Source organism: Colobus angolensis, unplaced genomic scaffold (assembly GCF_000951035.1).
Source record: "Colobus angolensis palliatus isolate OR3802 unplaced genomic scaffold, Cang.pa_1.0 Scaffold16, whole genome shotgun sequence".
Classification (NCBI taxonomy): domain Eukaryota; kingdom Metazoa; phylum Chordata; class Mammalia; order Primates; family Cercopithecidae; genus Colobus; species Colobus angolensis.
Window position 1 is genome coordinate 2,841,253 of NW_012114710.1, and position 20,209 is coordinate 2,861,461.

Consider the following 20,209-nt stretch of genomic DNA (forward strand, 5'->3'; position numbering starts at 1 on the left):
TGTTTATTGTGGCACTATTCACAATAGCAAAGACTTGGAACCAACCCAAATGTCCATCAATGATAGACTGGATTAAGAAAATGTGGCACATATACACAATGGAATATTATACAGCCATAAAAAAGGATGAGTTCATTTCCTTTGTAGGTACATGGATGAAGCTGGAAACCATCATTCTGAGCAAACTATCGCAGGGACAGAAAACCAAACACCGCATGTTCTCACTCACAGGGAATTGAACAATGAGAACACTTGGACACAGGAAGGGAAACATCACACACTAGGGTCTGTCATGAGGTGGGGGAAGGGAGGAGGTATAGCATTAGGAGATATACCTAATGTAAATGACAAGTTAATGGGTGCAGCACACCAACATGGCACATGTATACATATATAACAAACCTGCACGTTGTGCACATGTACCCTATAACTTAAAGTATAATAAAAAAAGAAAAAAAGAAACAAATAACATACAATGGCGCTCCAGTAAGTCTGGCAGCAGCAGACTTCTCAGTGGAAACCTTAAGGCCAGGAGAGAGTGGCATGACATATCTAAAGTGCGAAAAGAAAAAAAAAAACCTTTTATTCTAGATTAGTATATTTAGTGAAAATATCCTTCAATCATCAATGAGACATACTTTCCCAGATGAACAAAAGCTGAAGGATTTCACCAACACCACATGTATCCTGCAAGAACGCATTTCTTCATTGACCACTGGTCATTCAGGAGCATATTGTTTAACTTACATGTGTTGTGTAGTTTCCAAAATTCCTCTTGTTATTGATTTCTAATTTTATTCCATTGTGATCTGAGAAGATACCTGAATTTAAGATAATTTCAATTTTTAAAAAAATTTTTAAGACTTGTTTTGTGGCCTAACATATGGTCAGTCCTTGAGAGTAATCCATGTACTGAGGGGAAGAATGTGTATTCTGCAGCTATCGGATGAAGTGTTCTTCAATCTGAAAGGAAAGGATGTTAATGAGCAATAAGAAATCATCTGGAGGTGCAGAACTCACTGGTAATGGTAAGAACACAGAAAACTACAGAATATTATAAGACTACAATTGTTGTGCATAAACTACTCATATCTTGAGTAGAAAGACTAAATAATGAACAGATCAAAAATAAAAACTACAACAACTTTTCAAGACACAGTACAATAAGATATAAATAGAAAAATAAAAAGTTAATAAGCTTGGGACAAAGTTAAAGTGTACAGTTTTTCTTAGTTTTCTCTTTGCTTGTTGTAGTTTATGTAACCAGTGGCAAGTTATCATCAGTTTAAAATTATGGGTTATAAGATATTATTTGCAAGGTTCTTGATAACCTCAAACCAAAAAGATATACACAGATACACAAAAATAAAAAGCAAGAAATTAAAACGTATTACCAGAGGAAATCACTTTCACTAAAAGGAAGACAGAAATGAAGGAAAGAAGGAAGAGCAGACCACAAAACAATCAGAAAACAAACAACAAAATGGCAGGAGTAAGTCCTTACTAATAGCATTTAATGTAAATATACTAAACTTTCCAATCAAAAGATGTAGAGTGGCTGAATGGATTAAAAAGACCCACTGATCGGTTGCCTACAGAAACACACTTCATCTATAGAAAACACATAGCCTGAAAGTAAAGGGATGGAAAAAGATATTCCATGCCAATGAATACCAAAAAAAAAAAAAAAAAGAGTGGCTACACTTATATCAGACAAAATAGATTTCAAGGCAGAAGCTATAAAAAGAGAAAGGTCATTATATAATGATAAAGGGGTCAGTGTGGCAAGAGGATACAACAATTATAAATATATATGCACCCAACACTAGAGCACCAAGATATATAAAATGAATATTATTAGGGCTAAAAAGAGAGATAGCCCCCACTATAAAAATAGCTGGAGACTTCAGTGCTCCACTTTCAGCAATGGACAGATCATTCAAAGAGAAAATCAAGAGGAAAAAAAAATAAGACTTAACCTGCACTATAGGCTAAATGGAAGTAACAGATATTTACAGAACACTTCATCTGACAGCTTCAGAATACACATTCTTCTCCTCAGCACATAGATTACTCTCAAGGATTGACCATACATTAGGCCACAAAACAAGTCTTTAAAAAATTCAAAAAAATTTGAAATTATCTTAAATTCAGGTATCTTCTCAGATCACAATGGAATAAAATTAGGAATCAATAACGAGGAATTTTGGAAACTATACAAACACATGTAAGTTAAACAATATGCTCCTGAATGACCAGTGGTCAATAAAGAAATAGAGAAATAAATTACCAAATTTCTTGAAACAAATGATAATGGAAACACAACATACCAAAACCTATGGGATACAGCAAAAGAGGAAAGTTTATAGCTATAAGCACCTATATATCCAAAAAGACAGAAACTTCAAATAAATAACCTAATGATGCATTTTAAGAACTAGAAAAGCAAGAGCAAACCAAACCCAAAGTTAGTAGAAGAAAAGAAAGGATAAAGATCAGAGCAGATATAAATGAAATTGAAATGAAGAAAACAATACAAAAGATAAATGAAACTACAAGTTGGTTTTTTGAAAAGGTAAACAAAATGACAAACCTTCGGCAAGACTAGGAAAAGAGAGAAAAGATAAAAGTAAATAAATGAGAAGATGAAAAAGGAGATATTACAACCAATATTACAGAAATTCAAAGGATCATTATAGGCTACTATGAGCAACTATATGCCAATAAACAGGTAAACCTAGAAGATATAAATTCCTAGACACATACAACCTACCAAGATTGAACCATGGAGAAATCCAAAACCTGAACAGACCAATAACAAGTTATTAGATTGAAGCCATAATAAAAGCCTCCCAGCAATGAAAAATCCAGGATTCAATGACTTCACTGCTGAATTTTACCAAACATTTAAACAAGAACTAATAACAATCCTACTCAAACTATTCCAAAAAATAGAGAAGGGAATACTTCCAAACTCATCGTTTGAGGACTGTGTTTACCCTGATACCTAAACCAGACAAAGACTCATTAAAAAGGAGAAGGAGGAGAAGAGGAAGGACAAGAGAAGGAGAAGGAGAAGAAGAAAAAGAAAAAGAAGGCCTCGGGCCAATAACCCTGATGAACATTGGTTCAAAAATCTTCAATAAATACTAGCAAACCAAATTCAACAACACATTAAAAAGAATATTCATCATGACCAAATGGAATTTATCCAGGGAGGCAAGGATGGCTCAGCATACACAAATTAATCAATGTGATACATCATGTCAACATAATTGTAGGACAAAAACCATATGATCATTCAATTGATGCTGAAAAAGCATTTGATAAAATTCAATATCCCTTCATGATTAAAAATTCCTAATAAAACTGGGTATAGAAGGAATATACTTCAAACAATAAAAGCCGTATATAACAAACCCACAATTAGTATCATACAGAATGGGGAAAAACTGAAAGCCTTTCCTCTAAGACCAGGAACACAACAAGGATGCCTACTTTCATCACTGGTATTCAACATAGTACTGGAAGTCCTAGCTAGAGCAATCAGACAAGAGAAAGAAACAAAAGCATTCAAAATGGAAAGGAAGCAGTCAAATTATCCTTGTTTGTACATGATATGATCTTATAGTTTTAAAAACCTAAGCCTCCTCGAAAAAATGATTAGGACTGATAAAAAATATTCAGTAAAGTTGGAGGATACAAACTCAACATACAAAAATCAGTAGCATTTCTATATGCAAACAGAGAACAATCTGTAAAAGAAATCAAGAAAGTAATCTTGTTTACAATAGCTACAAATAAAATACTAGGAATTAACTGAAGAAGCGAAATACCTGTGCGATGAAAACTATAACACACTGATGAAAGAAATTGAAGCAGACCCCAATATATGTAAAGGTATTTCATGTTCTGGATTGAGTCAATATTGTTAAAATGTCCATACTATCTAAAGCAATGTGCAGATTCAATGTAATCCTTATCAAAATAAAAATGACATTCTTCACAGAAATGGAAAAAAATCCTAAAATTTATTTGGAACTATAAAAGACCCAAATAGCCAAAACTATCCTGGGCAAAATAGCCAAAACTATCCTGAGCAAAAAGAAAAAGACTGGAGGAGTCACGTTACCTGAATTCAAATTATACTACAGAGCTATAGTAACCAAAAGAGCATAGTACTGGCATAAAAACAGACACATAGCCAATAGAACAGAAGAGAGAAGCCGGAATCAAATCCATACATCTACGGTGAACTCATTTTTTGCAAAAGTGCCAAGAACATACAGTGCGGAAAAGGACAGTCTCTTCAATAAATGGTGCTGGAAAACCTGGATATCCTTATGCAAAAGAATGAAACTAGACCCCTTTCTCTTGCCATATAAAAAAATCAAATGTAAGTAGATTAAAGACCAAAATCTAAGACTTCAAACTATGAAACTCCTCAAAGGAAACATTGAGGAAACTCTCTAGGATGTTGAAGTGGACAAAGATTTCTTGAGTAATACCCCATAAGCACAGGCAACCAAAGCAAAAATGGACAAATGGGATCACATCAAGTCAAAAAACTTCTGCACAGCAAAGGAAACAATCAACAAAGTGAAGAGACAACACACAGAATGGGGGAAAATATTTCAAACTATCTAATAAGGGATTAAAAACCAGCAAAATAAGGAGCTCAAACAGTCATACAGGAAAAAAATTCTAATAATCTAATTTAAAAATGGGCAAAAGATATGATTAGACATTTTTCAAAAGAAGATATACAAATGGCAAATAGGTGTATGAAAAGGTTCTCAACATCATTGATCATCAGAGAAATGCAAATCAAAACTACAATAAGATATCATCTCACCCCAGTTAAAATGGCTTTTATCCAACAAATGGGCAATAACAAATGCTGACAAGGATGTGGAGAAAATGGAGCCCTTGTATACTGTTGGTGGAATGGAAATTAGTACAACTACTATGGAGAATTATAGTACAACTACTATGGAAACTCCTCAAAAAGCTATATGATAAACTGTACAATCCAGCAGTCCCACTGCTAGGTATATACCCAAAAGAAAGGAAATCAGGATATCAAAGAGCTATCTCCACTTTCACGTTTAATGCAGTACTATTCACAGTAGCCAGGATTTGGAAGTGATCTAAGTGTCCATCAACAGATGAATGGTTAAAGAAAATGTGGTACTTATACACAATGGAGTACTATTTAGCCATAAAAAAGAATGAGGTCCAATCATTTGCAACAACATGGGTGGAACTGTAGGTCATTAAGTGAAAGTAGCCAGACACAAAAAGACAAAGTTTGTATGTTCTCACTTTGTGTGAGAGCTGAGAATTAAAACAACTGGACTCATGGAGATAGAAAGTAGAAGGATGGTTACTAGAGGCAGGGAAGAGTAGTGGGGCATCAGGAGGAAGCGAGTATGGTTAAGGGGTACAAAAAAATGGAAAAAAATTAATAAGACCTAGTATTTGATAACACAACAGGGTAATTATAGTAAATAATGACTTAATTGTACATTTAAAAATAACTAAGAAAAATAACTAGATTGTTTGTAATACAAAGGATAAATGCTTGAACGGATGGATACCCCGTTTACCATGATGTGATTATTACGCCTGCATGAAAATATCTCAGGTACCCCATCAATATATATACCTACTATGTACCCACAAAAACTAAAATTTAAAATAAAAAAGAAAAGATTTTCAAGAAACAATATGAGGTGGAGTAGGAAGCTGTTGGGAGCTGGTGCAGGGCAAGAAATCAGGGACAGAGGAGACATTTTTAAAAATTCAATTTTGTTTTGCATCTGTTTTGTCATAGGCACAAGGTACATCAAGCTGTAGAAGAGATTATCTCTCTCTCCTTATTTTTAAAAATCATAGTAACTTAGAGAAATTCGTCTTTTTAGGAGGAAAGAACCAGATATCCCTAATTATCCAACCATTAGCTTAACCCACCTAAGAGAGACAATGGGTAGAAACAATAAAGTTGTTCCCACTAGTTAATGACTACTAATTGAATACCCATTCTGTGTCATATTAATTTCTATATATTATTTAATACCCTCAAGAATTTCTCATAAGATAGGCATTGTTATCACTGTTATACATAGAAGAAAATGGAAGCTCGGATACGTAAATTAGTTTGTACAAAGTCAACAGCTGATAAGTGGTCTAGCTGGGATTCCAACCCAATGCAAAGTAGTTACTATTGACTGAGTGTTTCTTATGTGCCAGGCAGTGATAGTGTCTCACAGTATCTGATAAATTTCAAGAACAACCCTCTGAAGTACCATTATTTTGTGCAAATTACAGATCAGGAATCTTGGACTCTGAGAGTTGCTAATGGCACACAACTGCCAAGTGACAGGTTGTTTGACCCCTTTACTTGATTGTGCTTCCCCTGGAGGTGGGACAAGGAAATGTTAGGGCAAAGAAGAGACAGACCACGACTCTGAGGAACAGCCTGTCAGGGGAAGTTATGAAGCCATGGTGGATTCCAGTGGCCTAAATGGGAATCGCTTGCTTATAGACTCATTTATATCCATAATAACATAGGCTATCTGTAAATAGTTGGGTACGCTTTAGCTAAATGTTTAGTAAATTTGCTTTTAATCTCATCCATACAGCATAAGCATTCCATTCTTCCCAGGAAATTTCTAGACATAAAGGCTCAATTTAAGAACAATGGCAAGGGATTGACTGTGTCTAACATTAATCCTACTGACTTTACTGACCATCTTGGACTATATACTGATGCCCAGGCTGACAAAGACCCCTTAGACTGGATCTTTCCACTTCATTGGAAGAATAATAATAGAATTTATTTTCAGCCTATTCATGAAACTTGCTGTTCCCATTAATCCTCATTATCCTCCTTTAGTCTTCTGAGTCATCTCACCTGACGGTCTTAGAGCTCTGCTTCATTTTAGGAACTGCAGGCAACCAGGTAGGTAAATAAAGTTTTATTCTTCCCTGATCTTATAAAAGTAGAGTTGTGACTCAGTTATATTCTCCAGCGAGCCAAAGTTATACTCTTATGTGTTCAGGCAAGGGGTTAGTCACACAAACAGAACGGGGTTGCTAAGCAATATAATACACATTTCATTAATTACAACAATGGCACTTTTGCTCTCAGTGCCCTTGATTATGGGGGATTCCCAGTTGAAGCCCTGAGGACATAGGAACAGTGAGGTCCACAAGGGCCCATATGTGATATCTTTTGGTTTCAACCCCATATTCTTATTTTTCCTTGTCAAGTCTCTTTGGATGATTTCACACTTTGTGGTCAGGAGTAAAACAATAAGACATGAAAATGGGAGTTGGGCTGATGAGCGGGTCAGTCGGCTGAGATATTAACATATCAGGGCTTTATTTGGGTGCAGGCATGTGAAATAATTCAACCCTAAAACACTCACAGCTGACTTCCACTGTTTTTTTTAAGGTTCCAGTTTACATATCAATTTTTTCCAAAAGCCACCCCAAAAGAATTAGGTGTCTTCCGGTATGGATATTTGTTATTTCTGGTTATATTATTGTTATTTCTTGTTGTTAACATCTAAAACCCTACCAAGTTTGGGGAAGAATTGTCTTATAATAGTATTTGTGGGATCCTTTACTCCTTGTACCACTGAGGAAACTGTAGAGGGGGACATTCTTTCCCTCCCAACCCCTAACAATCTAGGTCTCACCCAATCTGACCCTACTTTTCGGAATTTTGGATCACAAGTGAGTGAAACAAAGATAAAAGAGATGGCCAGAATTCATTTCCTGTTACCAGGGGCAGGGATAACTGCCTCATGGAAGAATTGTTCTTTCCATTTGGTGTTTGGAGCCTGTTGAGGTCTTCCTGGTATAGTAGCAGCTAGTCAGGTATAAGCAGGGCAGGAGAGGGCTTCCCGAACACACACAAGGAGTATTGGGCAACCATCAGTGATAGGCAGGTGGTTGTTAGCTGTCCCTCTAAAGTAATAATTGGTCACAGCCGGCACCAGGGAAAGGCAGTCTCCTAATAGATAAAAGACACCTGAAACTGGTGATCAGTGGCTTCCCAATAAGATCTCAGGAGTGAGGAGAAATAATGGAAGACCCTGGAAGTATGTCCACATATAAAACCCCAAGTCAAGCAGTAAAGCCATGCACTTGGTCTCTCAAGTTGCCCACTTGACCGTCTTCCAAGTGTGCTTTCCTTCCTTTCATTACTGCTCTAATAAGTTAAATTAGTTTTAATAAACTAACTCCTGCTCTAAAACTTGCCTTGGTCTCTCTTTCTGCTTTATACCCCTCAAATTCTTTCTTCTGAGGAGGCAAGAATTGAGGTTGCTGCGGACCTGTATGGATAACTACTGCCGTTAACATATTTTGGTGCCATGTGTCTCAGAAAGTTTCCTGATAACACTCTCACCTTCTGAGCTTGCTCTTCCAGCCCTTCTAGATCCATGAACCACATATTGAAGTCCCTCCCCCCATAGTCTTCCAGAGAGTCTTTTTGTCTAAATTAGCCGGAATCATTTCCCAGACTTGACCCAGGAACCCTGATTATGAGCCACTTTTCCATGAGCTCTCAAGAGCATCTGTATTAGTTTCTGATGGTTGTTGTAACAAATTATTGCAAATATTATGGATTCAAGTAACACAAATGTATTCTGTAACACTGCTAGAGGCTGGAAATCTGAACTCAGTATTACTGGACTGAAATCACATATTGGCAAGACTGTGGTCCCTCCAGAGACTCTAAGGGGGAATTTGTTCCTTGCCTCTTCCAGCTTCCAGTTTCTGGTGGTTGCCAGAATTCCATGGTTTATGGTTTGTGGTTGCATCACTCCATTCTCTGCCCCAGTGTTCACATTGCCTTATCATCTTCTGTCTGTGTCAAACCCTTGCCTCCCTTTTATAAGGACATATGTGATTGTATTGAGGGCCTACCCTGATAATCCAAGATAATCTCCCATCTCAAGATCCTTAACTTAATCACACCCACAAAGACTCTTTTTTGCCATATAGGGGAACATTCACAGATTCTAAGGATTGGGATGTAGATATCTTGGGGGGCCATTTTTCACCTACCCCAGTATCCTCAACTGTATGCTCAAGAGCTCTGCAGCTCTTGTGGTTTGTTTACTTGCCTGTCTCCTGTACTAGACTGTGAATTCTTGGAGCTCAGAAGCAATTTGTCATGCCTATCATTTATCCCTGGTGCTACCCTTCTAGTAGGCACACAAAAATACTTGAATGAATCAATAAACAAGTTAAATTCAAGATACAATTCTTATTGCATCTGTTTTTTAGCACAAGTTTTGAAATGTAAAAATTTAGGAGGAAATTGTATCTCTTGTAGTAGGCACATAGGTTTCAACACTATTTCTATGTTTAATAGAGTTAGTTTGCTTTTGAACTCCTAGTGGCTCTTCTCTACGATAACCCTAAGTCAGAAGACGTGAAGCATGCAGACGCCATCCAGTTCCCAGGGTAGATATTGTTAATCTTTTCTGAAAAGTGCAAACACGGCCTCAGAATCTTTGACACGGTGTTCCAGGCAGCCAACTCAAGGCAGCTGAGTGAAGTTGAACTGCAAGATAAAACTTTTCACGTCATTATACTCAGAAGATAAAAAAACCAAACTGCTCAGTCTGGTCCCACTTTGCTCAGAGACTGTCATTATTTCTTTTCTTTTTGTTTGAGACAGGATCTCACTCTATTTCCCAGGCTGAAGGGCAGTGGCGCAATCTTGGCTCACTGAAACCTCTGCCTCCTGGGTTCAAGCGATTCTCTTGCCTCAGCCTCCTCAGTAGCTGGGCCTACAGGTGCCCACTACCACACCTGCCTTATTTTTGTATTTTTGGTAGGCGGGGTTTTGCCATTTTGGTCAGGCTGGTCTCGAACTTCTGAGCTCAGGCAATCCACCTGCCTTGGCCTCCCAAAATGCTGGGATTACAGGCATGAGCCACCACGCCTGGCCTCTCTCATTATTTCTAACATAAACTATACTTCAACTAGGATCAAACATACTACATTCATTCTCCATAAGTTCATAACGTTCCTCTCCCCTATCTTCTATCTAGGCAGTAACCCCCTTTAGGTTCCAAAGCAACTCCCCACTTCAAACAGAAGAGATTTTTCTTTAACCCTGACACACATAATCATTTATTTTCATGCTGCCAAATGCAATTTGTTTTCTCTCCAGGTCTCCAAATATAATTAGCACCTACTTGCCCCAGGAAGGCTCCTTTTCTTCCTCCATCATACTGACTTTTAATTTATGATCTCTCCTCAAAATACAAAATGTTAAGCACTTCATTTCTTTTCCGAGTATCTCAGAGGAGGGCCTCATGACCTGCCAAATGCTGCCATTAATTGCCAATTGGTGCCGATGTGCCCCTGCCCCACACCTTCATGTCTGGTTGAGGGGACTGCTCCAGGTGTACCTGGTCCTGACAGTGGTAACATGAACTCGATCTCTGGGCCAATTAGAGGAATCCACAAGCCTCTGACCTTTTCCTTCTGGACAGGGTAATTTCAATGATACAGTGAATAACACTTCCAATACAAACAGCTTAGTCACTGTTTACAGTTTTAGAGTAAAAATTGCAAAGAAAAGTCTCTGTTATGTAGGTATTTGAGGTTACTGTTCAGTGCCAGTATCTTCTGGGGATGGGACAGTCATTAGCTTTGGCAATTAAGAGTTCCCAGAGCAGCTTTTAAAATACAATTTCTGTTTGTCCACCAGGTCAGAATTAGACCTATTAGAAACAAGGCGTCTGCTGTATTATTCACTTTGAAGCATCAGAATATGGCAGTGTTGCTCATGTCTAGGTTATTTTCCAGTGCACAATGCCAACCATCTGATATTTGTGCTGTGTGATTACTGAAAGAAATAGTAGTGAGGGCAGCTTACCAAAAGGACAGATTGCAGCCTCTCAGCTACAGTAAATGGAATTTTGGATTTGGATTCTTCAATGTCCATCTAGAAAGTAGGGTGAGGGCTGCACTCCTTAAATGTCTGGTATTTCGCTCTTGGTTTCAGCCACACATAAACATTTGGGCAAGGCTTTGAGTTACACAGTCAACACTGATTAGTGTTGCTTATAACAAATAACTAATGACCTTAATTTGAAAAGAAGCTTTTTAAAAAAATTTTTTCCCCTATTATCTGGTTTCAGGAAGGCAAGCGTGTTCTCAGAGAAGGGACTCTTCCTGTCAAACGTTGGATTCTTACAGAATGAGGGCCTGACAAGAGCAAAGACCTTGGGAAAGCTGGTCTGTCATTGTTTGCAGAAGGTTCTAGAGCAGTGCTTCCAAAACTTGAATGTGCTCACTAACTTCAAGCCACAAATCATGGTTCTGCACTGGGGCTGCGGAGTCTGGATTTCCAGTAAGTTCCCAGGGGATGGCTAATGCTCCTGGCCCATGGACCACTCTTTGAGGAACAAGGGCTTGTATCAGTGTTTCTTAAATGGGGGCAGAGAAGGCATGTATAAGAACTGAAGGAAATTCTTTCAGAATACACATCCCCCGCTTTTCCCACCAGGACTATCAAATTGAGGGAAATGAGGACACATGTATTTATTGAAAGTTTTATTGAGGCATAATTTACTACCATAAAATTCACCCATTTTAAGTGAACAGTTAAATGATTATTTGTATTAGTTGTGCAACCATCATCACCACGATCTTATTTTAAATAATTTCCATCATCCCAAAAAGAAAACTTGCTGTTTGCCATCATTCCCCATTCCCACCCCTAGCTCTAGAAAACTATTAACCTATGATCTGTCTCTGTAGATTTACATTTTCTGGACCTTTCATATAAATGGAATCATTTAATATGTGGACTTTTGTGCCTGACTTCTTTCACTTAGCATGGCGTTTTTGAGATTCATCCACGCAGTAGCATATATGCAGTACTTCATTCCTTGTTACGGGCACATGGGCTTTTAAAAGCCTTTCATGGTGATTCAGTGGCCTCCTGGTTGAGGACCACCATATATATATAAAAGTGTATATATGTGTATATATGTACATACCATATCAGTTTAGAAATTAAAAATTAGGAAGCAGAGAGGCTAAACAACTCCTTCAAGCAATTATGATTGAAGCAAGTATCTTTTGACTTCAAACCCAAAGCCTTTTCCCTGATACATAGTCTTTATAAATGCAGCAGATAGCAGGTCTGAGGTCATTTCAGGCACACAGTGCTCTTCCAGAATGCAACCAGGGTCAGACTTTGCATCAGTCTTAACAAAGGGTAGCATTCAAAAGAAGTACACTTCCAACTTCAATAAAACCTTGTAAAAGGATTTCAGTCTTTATGGATATCCATGGACAAGGCACAGAAGAGGGGCATTACACTGCATGATATAGAGCAAACTAACAATCAACCTTACTTGCCACCTATTCCCCAAACTGCACCAAGTCTAGCGGCTGTCTCCTCCTCTAGGCCATAGTTTCTATCTTCGCTCTCCCTTAGCCCTTTTCCCTCAAACTCCAGCTTCTGCTGGCTGGTTTGTCTTCTGCTACCTCCTTCAGGGAGCTGTGATCTTCTTTGGTCTGGGAGGACCTGGCCCTCTTAATGAAAATCACCTTAGTCTTTCTCAGCATTCTCTCCCTTCTCCATTTGTATCTTTGTCCATTTCTCAGAGTGGCACTCCAAGAATTTGTAAGGGTAGAGAAGGCCATGACTAATTTTTAACTTTTTCTGTCCTGTTCACAAGCGTTGGAGATAGGTTGTGTTTTGGGCTACCATAGCCACCTTTTGAAGGGGCTTCCAGGGGCCAGGAATGAATGCTGACTGGCTGAAGTCCAGTCTAAGGAAGGATAAAATCCATCCCTCTTCTTGTCTGGTCTTCCTTGGCTCGCTGCCATCCCAGGGCTCCTATCCTCAATATCAGGCTAGATTTAACCTTTTTGGTAAACACCTAGTAACAAAATAATTGCTTAAGGAAACCTGTCTGTTTAAAATGACATAGTTTTCCCCTCATCCCAATCTAATAGTTTTCCTCTTGTTCTGGACACAGATAAGCATCTGTTCATAGCATCTCTTGTTATTAATAATTACTTTATTATTTATAAAGATATTCAGTATATAATTATAAAATTATAATTAAACAATTAAACATTATATAATAAAACAACAATTATTAATGATTATTAATTATTAATTCAGGTTATTCCATGCTGGGTGTGGAGCAGTGCATTATGGACCATCAACAGTTTGAGTTTCTCTGATCTCTACTTTGTCCATGACCTGGGCACTTCTCCCTGCCTTGAGCTTCCTTGCCTTTTTTGAAAACGAAGATCTGGCTACTTAGAACCTCAGGATCTCAGAAGGACAGAGGTGGAAGGGTCCTCGGAGCTTCTCTTCAACATTCTTCATTTCTCGGGTGAAGAAACCAGGATCCCCAGGAGTGAAGGGTCTTGCAATTATTGTCAGCATTTTAGCTGCGCTTGTGTGTGAGGTTGTAGGAGAAACAGATGGGAAAAAGTAAAGAGAACAGATTCTATAGAAAGCCAAGAGCAAAGTGTGATATAGCAAAAGCTGGAAAACAGTAACATTTGAAATGGAAGTAAATTCCCAAACTGTCTCTCTCTCACCCGTTGTCTGGGTCAGAGGAGTGTTGACAATATTAAGTGTAGTGCGAGAGGTAGATGGATGACACATTATGGTTTTAAGAGACAAAAAGATTCTAAATAGCTTCTGGAAATGACATGTCTAACATGGCACACTGCAGGTGCTGAATAAATATTTGTTGGTTGATTCAGGTAAGATGACAAAAGGTAGACATGCTCCATAGTGTGTGCAAAATTAACAGGTTACAGTTCCTGCATTTGGCTTGCAGGTCTCTTGGGTACTGGTTTGCTGGTCTCCTTGTAATGGTCTTTAAAGCTTCCCATTAGTGAAGAGACTGTCTACCTGCAGCAGATTCAGCTGAGTTCAATTTCACAGTCAAGACATTCAGAGTGCTCCCTCCTCCTTAATCTAGAAAGGTTTGCCTAGAAAATGGAGCTCAAAGGGAATAGAAAGGAGAGGCAGGGAATGTTACATCTCATGGGTCTGATGTCTAACTTTTGTTTAGTAGTAACAATGCTTTATAGCTTGCAGAACAATCTCACATACATTTTCTTATTCAGTTCCCTCAGCAACTCTGTCAAGCCTGGGCTCCCGAGAACAAACGTCAGGCTGCCTGATCCCAGGTCAGTGCCTATTTTCTGCTTGCTCTGAGTTCTTTTGGGCCTGGCCATCCCATGAGGTTTCCATGGCACCCTGAACAACATCCCAGCGTCTCAGGCAGGGCCTTTCCTGAGTGCTGCCTCCTAGTCAGTGCATCCTCTGGCAGAGCTTCCCTTTAGGGCTCCTCGCAGCTCTTGTTTCCCTCAGGAGATGTTCTGTGTTCAGAGACCATGACTCATGAGCTACAGGAAATTCTTGGTATGCTCCCTGCATGCTGAAAGAAAATTAATGGCTCAGCAGTCGTGTTTGGTGAAGGAGAAGGGTGCAGGCAATGGCAGCAAAGTTCCCAGTTGGAAAACACCTGCTGGTCCATGGGGAGGTTGTCCCTGGATTGGCAGAACTGGTGAGTTCTACATGGAATTGTGGGCCGACAGAGTTTATGTTGGAGTCTCAGGTTGTGAGAGTTAATACTTAATGTCAACTTGATTGGATTGAAGGATTACAAGTATTGATCCTGGGTATGTCTGTGAGGGTGTTGCCAAACAAGATTAACATTTGGTTCAGTGGGCTGGGAAAGGCAGACCCACCCTTAATCTGCGTGGACACCATCTAATCAGCTGCCAGCACGGCTAGAATAAAGCAGGCAGAAAAACTTGAAAATACTAGACTGGCCTAGCCTCTCAGTCTACCTGTTTCTTCTGTGCTGGATGCTTGCTGCCCTTGAACATTGGACTCCAAGTCCTTTGGTTTTGGGACTTGGACAGGCTCTCCTTGCTCCTGAGCTTACAGATGGCCTATTTTGGGACCTTGTGATCATGTGAGTTAATACTGTAAATAAACTCATATATATATATCCAATTAGTTCTGTCTCTCTAGAGAACCCTGACTAATACAGATTTTGGTACCAGGAGTGATTCTAGAGGAACAGAATATTAAGGATGGAGTTCTTTCATTGATTTTGGGTTTCTGGAGTTGGCTGCTTAATATGATTAGACCCAAAAATGCTAAGGACTCTACTTCTAATAGTACGGAGAACACTGAGAGTCCTTGGCATGAGACACTGAGAGTCCTTGCATAACTCTTCAGAGAGTTATGCAAAATAAATGCATTTGATGTTCCTGATTCACCACTCATGAGAGGCAAGGAGTCTAGTGACTCTGTACATAATACCTTTGAGCATATGTGGAGAACCAAAGAACATAATGAAGCTGGTTGATTGCTCCTAAGTTCAGTGGACAAAGTGATGAATTTTTTGTCATTACTTTGTTAGAGTCAGGGATTTTAACTCCCAGCTTCAGAAGCAGAAACTGAGCCTCAAATCTGCTAAGATTTCCCTGAGTGAGAGTCTTATCTCCTATAGAAAAAGAGCAGAAATTGTGGAAAAAAAGGCACAAGCTCTTATCATGTAAGGGGCTGACCTGCAATGAAAGGTGCATGCACTGCCTTGCAAGGTGTCTACTGCTAAAGTGAGGGTGTTGATTGGAAAAGAATGGGACCCTGCAACTTGGAATGGGGACATGTGGGAGGACGCTGATAAAGCTGGGGACACTGAGCTTGTAAACTCTGATGAAACTTTTTTTGGCAGAAGAAACAGCTTCCCCATCCCCAGTAGTGGCAACATCCCCTCCCTGACCCATGCTGCCATCAGCCTTTCCCCCTTTGTCTAAGGAGATAAACCCTGCACTGCCTGAGGCAACAGTGATGGCCTCCCCTGAGGCAGTTGCCAGGCAAAATAATGTTGATTCTCCTCGGGAGCCACCCCCAACACCCCTGTTTGCTTCTAGACCTATAACTAGACTAAAGTCCCATCACGCCTATAGAGGTGAGGTTGAGATATCTCAAGGTGCACTTTTTGAGCGTCCTCAAAAAGAGTGTACTCGAAAAGAACAGATTGAGCTTTCTAATTTATATAAGCAGAAATCTGGAGAACAGGCATGGGAATGGATATTAAGGGTGTGGGATAATGGTGGAAGGAACAGAGAGTTGAATCAGGCTGAATTTACCGATTTGGAACAGAGAGTTGAATCAGGCTGAATTTATCAATTTATCCCTAAGTAGGGACTCTGCATTCAGTGTTGCAACTCCGGGAGTTAAAAAAGGTTCTGATAGTTTATGTGCTTGGTTAGCTGAAATATGGATTTAAAGATGGCCCACTGTGAGCAAGCTGGAAATACCTGATCTCCCTTGGTTTAATGTAGATGAAGGGATCCAAAGGCTTAGGGAGACTGGGATGGTGGAGTGGATTATTCACTTTAGACCTACTCATCCCAGCTGGGAGAGTCCAGAAGATATACCCTTGACCAATGCCTTACAACATATATTTGTGAGGGCAGCACCTGCATCTTTGAAGAGCCCTGTAATTGCTCTTCTCTGTATGTCAGATTTAACAGTGGGAATTGCAGTCACTCAACTACAAAATTTAAATACAATGGGAATAATTGGATCCTGAGGTGGCAGGAGCCAAGTGGCAGCACTCAAGTGTCAAAGGCAAGGTGGGCGTAGCTACTGCAATGGACAGCAGAGGCAAAGATGCAATCAGAATAGTCTGACTCATGTAGAGCTCTGGCATTGGCTAATTAATCACGGTGTTCCTAGAAGTGAAATTGATAGGAAGCCTACTGCATTCCTACTTAATTTATATAAGCAAAAAACTTCTAGGTTGAATGGGTAAAAAACTAATTTGAATTATAAAAACAGAAAATCACAGCCCCTCAATCAATTTCCAGACTTGAGTCAGTTTACAGACCTACAACACCTTGAATGAAGGGGAGGCTGGGTCCCTTGAGGAAGGATCCCACTGCACTACTGACAATTTATGCTGTTAATCTTTCTCCCATCCATCCCCAAGGAGACCTTCGGTCTTTTACCAGGGTAACTGAGCACTGGGGAAAGGGAAATGATCAGACATTTCAGGGACTATCTGACAATGGCTCTTTGCTGATGTTGATTCCAGGGGACCCAAAATGTCATTGTGGTCTTCCAGTTAAAGTAGAGGCTTACGGAGGTCAGGTAATTAATGGAGTTTTAGCTCAGGTCCAACTTACAGTGGGTCCAGTGGGTCCCTGGACACATCCTGTGTTCATTTCCCCAGTGCCAGAATGCATAATTGGCATAGACATACTTAGCAGCTGGCAGGACCCCCACATTGGCTTCCTATCTGGTAGGGTGAGGGCTATTATGGTGGGAAAGGCCAAATGCAAGTCATTAGGGCTGCCTGTACCTAGAAAAGTAGTAAATCAGAAACATTATCTCATCCCTGGAGGGACTGCAGAGATTAGTGCCACCATCAAGGACTTGAAAGATGCAGGGTGGTGATTCCCATCACATCCCCATTCAACTCTCCCATTTGGCATCTGCAGAAGACAGATGGATCTTGGAGAATGACAGTAGATTTTTTTAAGCTTAACCAAGTGGTGACTCCAATTGCAGCTGCTGTACCAGATGTGGTTTCATTGCTTAAGCAAATTAACACATCTCCCGGTAGCTAGTATGCAGCCATTGACTTGGCAAATGCCCTTTTCTCCATTCCTGCCCACCAGAAGCAATTTGTCTTCAGCTGGCAAGATCAGCAATATACCTTTACTGTCCTACCTCAGGGGTGTATCAACTCTCTAGCTTTGTGTTAAAATCTTATTCAGAGAGAACTTGATAAGTTTTCACTTCCACAAGATATCACACTGATCATTTACACTGATGACATTCGCCTGATTGGATCCAGTGAGCAAGAAGTAGCAAACAGTGGACTTACTGGTGAGACATTTGTGTACCAGAAGAGGGGAAACAAATCCATCTAAAATTCAGGGAACTTCTACCACAGGAAAATTTCTAGGGGGGAAGAGAAGACTAGGGCCTGATACACAGATGGTTCTGCATGGTATGCAGGCACCACCAGAAAGTGGACAGCTGCAGCACTACAGCCCCTTTCTAGGACATCCCTGAAGGACAGCAGTGAAGGGAATTCTTCCCAGGGGGTAGAACCCTGAGCAGTGCACCTGTTTGTGCACTTTGCATGGGAGGAGAAATGGCTACATGTGTGATTATATACTAATTCATGGGCTGTAGCCAATGGTTTAGCTGGATGGTCAGGGACTTGGAAAAAGCATGATTGGAAAATTGGTGACAAAGAAATTTGGAGAAGAGGTATGTGGATGGACCTCTCTGAGTGGTCAGAAACTGAAGATATTTGTATCCCATGTGAGTGCTCACCAACAGGTGACCTCAACAGAGGAGGATTTTAATAATCAAGTGGACAGGATGACTCATTCTGTGGACACCACTCAGCCTCTTTCCCCAGCCACTCCTGTCATCACCCAATGGGCCCATGAACAAAGTGGCCATGGTGGCAAGGATGGAGGTTACACATGGGCTCAGCAACATGGACTTCCACTCACCAGGGCTGACCTGACTATGGCCACTGCTGAGTGCCCAATTTGCCAACAGTGGAGACCCACACTGAGCCCTTGATACGGCACCATTCCTCGGGGTGATCAGCCTGCTACCTGGTGGCAGGTTGATTATATTGGATCTTTTCCAACATGAAAAGGGCAGAGTTTTGTCCTCATGGAATAGACACTACTCTGGATATGGGCTTGCCTATCTTGTATACAATGCTTCTGCCAAGGCTACCATTTGTGGACTCACAGAATACCTTATCCACCATCATGATATTCCACACAGCATTGCCTTTGACCGAAGCCCTCACTTTACAGCTAAAGAAGTGTAGCAGTGGGCTTATGCTCATGGAATTCACTGGTTTTACCATGTTCCCCATCATCCTGAAGCAGCTGAATTGATAGAATGGTGGAATGGCCTTTTGAAGTCACAATTACAATGCCAAATAGATGACAATACTTTGCAGGGCTGGGACAAAGCTCTCCAGAGGGCCGTGTATGCTCTGAATCAGCGTTCAGTATATGGTACTGTTTCCCTCACAGCCAGAATTCATGGGTCCAGGAATCAAGGGGTGGAAGTAGAAGTGGCACCTCTCACTAGTGATCCACTAGCAAAAATTCTGCTTCCTGTTCCCACGACATTACGTTCTGCTGGCCTAGCGATCTTAGTTCCTGAGGGAGGAATGCTGCCACTAGGAGACACAAGAATTATCCCATTAAACTGGAAGTTAAGATTGCCACCTGTACACTTTGGGCTCCTCCTACCTTTAAGTCAACAGTTTAAGAAGGGAGTTACAGTGCTGGCTGGGGTGACTGACCCAGACTATCAAGATAAGATCAGTCTACTACTCTGCAGTGGAGGTAAGGAAGAGTATGCATGCAATACAGGAGATCCATGAAGGTGTCTCTTAGTATTACCATGTCCTGTGATTAAGGTTAATGAGAAACTGCAACAGCCCAATCCAGGCAAGACCACAAGGGGCCCGGACCCTTCAGGAATGAAAGTTTGGGTCAGTCCACCAGGAAGAAACCACAACCTGCTGATGTCCTTGCTGAAGGCAAAGGGAATACAGAATGGGTAGTAGAAGAAGGTAGTCATCAATACCAGCCACGACCATGTGACCAGCTGCAGAAAGGATGACTAATTGTCATAAGTATTTCCTCCTTCTTTTGTTAAAAACACATTTGGGCATGTATACACTTGTACTAAGAAAATACCTTCATTTTATTTCCTTTTTCCTTTATCATGTGATGTAAGATTTATTGACTTCATATCAGCATTTAGGTATTGTTAACTTTATGCAATAGTATTTGGGTTGGGGATTGGTGCCTTTCCAGTTGTATGAAGGATAGTTGTATTATGTTAGGTGTAATTATAAGCTCATTATTGTCTTTATTTTTTAATTTTAATTTTTTTTTGAGACGGAGTCTCACTCTGTCCCCTGGTCAGGCTGGAGTGCAGTGGCACAATCTCGGTTCACTGCAACCTCCGCCTCCTGGGTTCAAGTGATTCTCCTGCCTCAGCCTCCCGAGTAGCTGGGACTACAGCCACGCGCTACCATACCTGGCTAATTTTTGTATTTGCCCTTGGAGCCCTCTGGCAAGCATTAGGTTCCAGGCCAATGCTTGCTCTCCA

At 40.2% G+C, this 20,209-nt stretch overlaps 1 pseudogene; it reads right to left on the reverse strand.

The window, feature by feature from the left end:
• The window catches only part of LOC105508331, a 56,101-nt pseudogene extending 45,843 nt beyond the window's left edge, over positions 1–10,258 (reverse strand).
• Between the last annotated feature and the right edge of the window lie 9,951 nt (positions 10,259–20,209).